The sequence below is a fragment of the Saimiri boliviensis genome, chromosome 11 (assembly GCF_048565385.1).
Source record: "Saimiri boliviensis isolate mSaiBol1 chromosome 11, mSaiBol1.pri, whole genome shotgun sequence".
Taxonomy (NCBI): Eukaryota; Metazoa; Chordata; class Mammalia; order Primates; family Cebidae; genus Saimiri; species Saimiri boliviensis.
In genome coordinates this window covers 66,923,279-66,928,969 of record NC_133459.1, presented here as the reverse complement: position 1 = coordinate 66,928,969, position 5,691 = coordinate 66,923,279, and positions in this window count along the sequence as shown.

The following is a 5,691-nucleotide window of genomic DNA, read 5'->3' as shown; positions in this document are numbered from 1 at the left end:
TATGGTGATTATGACAATTAAGTATGTAATGTATAGAAAGCATTTGGGACACAGTATCTAGCAGGTAGTAAGCACTACAGAAATGTTAACCAATATCAAAACGCTCAGAGCACTACCTAGCACAGAGGAGGAGCTGAATAAATGGTAGTTTATTCCCAAATAGATTTTCTTATATGCATGCACTAAAGACCAAAAATGTTGCCTTTTAAAAATATGCATCATAGTGGGGGAAATAAGATATTTTCTCTACAAATCAAATATTAATTTGTGATGAATGCTGTGACCCATGCAGAGTGGTCTGAGAGTCCTGTTTTATCACTGGTTGCCCAATAAGGTTAGTTTAATTTTATTCATGGGAAGGAATTTTTTAATAACTTGCTTTGGGGTATTTTAGGCAAAGATTTAGTACAAACCTTAACTCTACTTGTGCCTGTAGAGATTTACATTCTGCTTTTAAAGTCAAATCATTTAGAATCAACTCCATTGCATATATTAGGAAATAAATACCCCATAAATACACTCTCACATCTATGCAGCTCCCCGGAAGCTGGAAATAGCCATAAATTTTTGTTGTGCTTCACATTTTCCAGAAATGGCATATCTAATAAATAAATAAATAAATACTTGAACAGCAAATCAATACAATATAACCTTGTAATAAGAGACTTTCTTGCCCATTTTAAACAGGCTGTCATAAATACAGAATTGTCATTTCCTTTTGCATACCAATGTAAACTGCAATGTGATTTTTCCCATGGATGTAAATTTTGAACACAAAGATCAACAAGAAGGCTGATGACATATCATATTCACTTTTTAAATAATCTCCATTTTAAATGAAATATATCACATGTCCAGTTAAATGAGTCCATAAAATGTGTAAATGATTTATATGCATATGATCTCTATACTGATAACATAGAAAATAATTAAAATTTACCCAATGTACACATTAAAAAATAGAATTTAATTATTATTGGTGACACCATTTGGTAATAACCATATAGATGTCACTTAATGAGCACTTCTAAGATGTTGTCTCTGGCTTTAGGCTCATTTATTGCCCAGACACCTTCATTTCACGATAGGGAAATTATATTCTCATACACATTCTGTTTATCCTCTGTTCTGGTTTGGTCAGCAGGCAAGTTTTAAACTAAATCCCACAAATTTAGATCTGAGTTCTTCTCCTGTCACTGATCAGACCTGACCTGTGAACTGTCTATATCCTCTTCTTCCTGGGACAAACTTTCTAGAACACTGAAGCAAACTGAGGTCCAAAGTAGCCAAAACAATACAGGAACTCAAAATATTTTAGGGTAAAGGTAATGGATTAAGTCAAACCCACTTTGCCACCACTCTCTTCCTTGTTAAGATTTATGAAGAACAAAATAGCTGTGTTTAAATAACTAACAAATTAGCAATGGAAAGCAAATTACACCTATTCTACTGAATGCCAAATGGAAGAACTGACAATAGGTGCATGCTGTAGAAAGACAATTTAACCTTAAAGGGAAGTTTTAGCCGCCCTTTTCTTCTAACAGAGCAATTTGTTCACTTGCCGGTAGTTCAATAACAGAGTCTCATAAACAAACAACAAACAACCAAACCAACACCTGCTTCAATGATGTTAACATCTGAGTATCAGCTTGTTGATTTTACTGGACAACTTTTAAGGCATCCTCCAACCCTGAGGTTCTATGATATATTTTTTTATAGTTTTGGCATAGGGATTGGGGAGTTATAACGTGATACTGCACATGAGATCAGGAGCTACCTGGTGCTCTCTGATAATTTGTGTCCCTTCAGAAAAATAGCCACGATGAAAGAAATCTGAGTAGCTACCCCTAGACAGACCCTGAACAATCTCTTATTCACAGAATGGCAGCATTTTGCCGACCTGACTTATAAACACCCATCATTTACTCTTGCAGATGATTTGCTCCCATTTTTATTCTTTTACATGTATGATTGTATATGGTATAAGACTTTTTCCTTTTCTATTTTCTCATTTGGCCTTCAGTTGGTGCACACCTCCTTTTTTTTTTTTTTTTTTTTTTCCTAGCCTTCCATTTCCATGATGCTGATATCTAGCTACAAGTGCTTTTGTACTTAGCCACAGTTTGGATTATTTTCGGCTTAAAAAAGAATGCGGGGGAATGTCACCAAAAACAGCAGAGTAAGGACCTCTCAAAATCTTTCTTTCCATAAGAACAATGGAAAAACTGGCAAAAGATTCAGAATTAACATTTTCAGAACTCTAGAAATTAACCAATATCCTCAAACCCTATCTCTGTGATGCTCTAGTTCCATCTGGCCCTTTACTCATTTGGAGTGCATTATCCAACACTGCAGAAGATCCTCATCCCCTGGCCCCACCTTCACACCTTTATTCTTCCATGAAGCTCTTACTGCAAACTTTACTATGGAGAATATCTGTCTTGTCCACATGAGAATTAATAATGATTATGGTCCAAGTACTGTTCTGAGTTTTATCTCATTTAGTTCTTACTCCAATTCTGTAAGTGTTGTCATTATCCTTCATTTCAGGGGAAACAGAAAAAAAGCTGAGGCTCAGAGTGGTGGAGTGACAAGTACAAGTTCTCAATTTTAGTGACAGTGTGAGGATCTGCTTCCAGGGCACTTTTCACCACTATGGCAGACTGTTTTACTCCACATGCCTTCAATCTACTTTTTTCCACCATGAATATCTCTCTGCCTTGGTTGTCCCTCTCAGTTCTTCCTGTTGTCTGGTCTTCCTTCCAAGGCTATCTCCTTTCACTGTCTTCATGACATGTCCCATGTCTATGTTTTCTCTATCCATCCATCTTTGATCTTTTCCATTTTCAGTCTCACTCTCCCCTTGCCCAATACTCTCTTCAAACCAGTCTGCTTAGCTCTCTCCTATTTACTGCCAAGATTCCAAAATCATATTGGGAAGGAATTACCTGTTTCTTTGCCATTATTTCCTGGCCTGAACCTGTTGCCGTCTATTAGTATTTGCTCCCCACCCCACTTCACAACACTGCTAAATTTATTCTCAATCTATCGCCCTTTCTTAAGTGGGCTTCTTTATCACTGCCTTTATGCTATCAGCCCTGTTCACCAGCAATGCCTTTGGCAACTCCCTCAGCCCTTCCATTCCATTACTCTCCTTGTCCCTAGTTCTGCTTCTACTTTTCTGATTTGTCCTTCTTTCTCCTTCTCAAGCTCTTTGTCCTCTCATCATCATCTAAAAATAATCATTCCCTAAGGCTCTGTCCTTGACTTTCTTTTCTCCTTTGTTTGTCTTCTTTCCCTCACCGGTCTCACCCACTGAAAGAGTTTCAACTCTCTATGCAATTGAATTTCATTTGCGAAGGTTAGAACCAAGTGGAGCCACATCTTTATTGTGACTCCTTGACCTCAAACATGAGGTTCTTCAAGTATGTCAGGCACAGTGAAATAAGGAAGAATGGATTCCCTAATTAATAGTAGGTCTTTCCAGAACAGAAAAAAAAAAAAAAAAAAAAAAAAACAGTAACATTGAGGAGAGCCAAAAGAGAAAGAAGAGAGTCCCTGAGAAAAAGCACTAGTAAGAGAGAGATAGATACAGTTGAAATATAAAACAATAATATGTAGCCCCAAAACCATTTTTTTGGTGAAATCAAGAGTAACAAAATTTTAGTCAACTTTTAGAGCTTAAAATTTTACGATCTACTCACCAAAAACTCATAATGACTGTATCTGAGGAAAGCCTGAAAACCTTCAAAACCATTAATCTACAAAAAAATTTAATAAAGTTGAAACTAATAAAAGGTGGAAACCTCAGCTAAAATATGTTTGAGTGTATTACAAGAATAATGATAATAATAACAATGCCACATATATTAATAGTGCTTAGAAGTTTATATGTATATTATTTACATATTATACATTTCTTTTTCCTCATATATATGTAGATTACATATAATCTACTTATATATATTTATTATTTCTAAAAATTATAATGATGTAAGGAAGTTTTATTATTCTATTTAACATATAAGGAAATTGAGTCTTTGAGAGTTCATGTGGCTGACAAGTAGAAGAACTGAAATTTAAAACAAGATTTCTCTGTTTCCAAAGCTATTTCCATTATGGCATAAACACTTAAATGCAAATTCAAGAGTCAAAGTGTATTTTAAAAGAAGGCAGGCCAAGGATAAATGGAAATTTTAAATAATCAAAAGCATGGACTTGGCAAATAACTTATTCTGTCATAGGTCGTAGGCCTTCTGATTTTCAGAACCACTTCCCATTCTTCTTCTATTCTTCTTCTATCTCATATTTAAGAAAGACACAGTGAAGGCAGACATATGCATTCTAACACGGGAAGGGAGAGATTAAAGAAATTTAAGGCCTGCATTTAGAAAACTAAAGGCATGGTATGATTTATCAATGGTCATGATTCTTTTAGGCAAAGACAGTAAAGTAGCCAGATTTTAATTACAGTTTATTCAAATATTTGTTAACACAACAAATATTTACTAAGTACCTGTTCTAAGCAGAGAAAATACAATGTTGACAAAGCCAGGAACTTGCCCTCATGAAGCTAATATCTTGCTTACATTCCTCATACAATATATTCTTCAAAAATCATTCTCCAAAGCCACCTGTTTTAGCTCAAAACGAAGCAGGTAGATCTGCTCTCAAAACGAGGCAAATAGGTCTCCTTTCATGTCATAACGATCTATAAAAAAAATCACTCACTATGTTCCACGTAGCACAGTGTTATGTCTACGTGAACTCTTTTCCCCTCCAAATTATGATTAACTTGAAGTTAGGGCCTGTAACGTCTTACATTTGTACCCCGAGTTCTTTCCACAATGACTGGCACATGAGAGAAGGTCAATAAATGTTTGTAAAATTCTTTTAAAAATTACTAGATTTTTATTTTCAGAAATATAGTATGCTAAAGACCTGGGTAGGCCATCTTGTTGAAATTATTTAAATTAACAGAAAATCTTTAAAAATCATCTTTATCCACTAATTAATGAAAACATAAGGAATATGTGGGTCAAAAACAAAGTCAAGCAGGAATCTAGGGAGATAAGATGATTATTTAAAATAGTTTTTCCTCAAGAGTATTTACAAAAACAGTAAATTAAGCCTTGACATTCCACCTTATGAAACTTCAGGCATAGGAATAAAAATTCTAAGACCCATTCAAGATTCTAAAGGATGATAATCCCACTTTTAAAAGGTAATCACCAAAGGGCAACACTGTACTGCCCCCATCTCAACAGACTACGAAAACAAAATAGGGATGATTTTAAAACTTTGTGTCAGTGAATAAAAAGCTATCTTCTCTGAGAAATTATAACCAAGATTCAGACCTCATATGGTAGTCTGAGCACATACTGCATTGGTGGCAAGAAAAGCCTCAAGCCAAGACTTTGTTGGAAGAAATCTTAGACTGGTAAATCCTCCAGATAGCTGGCTAAAGCAAACCCCAATTATATAGAGAGCAACCTGCTTTGATCCAATGCCTCAAAAAATCTCCACAGAAAAAATGTAACTGATGATCAACAGCTAGTAAACATCCAAGAGCAGAAGTATCATGAGACTGAGCCAAGCAGAAAAAAACAACAAAACCAGACCCATTCAGAATTTAAATACTAAAATTAGCAGAACTAATATATTGGCCACTATGTTTAATATGTTTAAAGA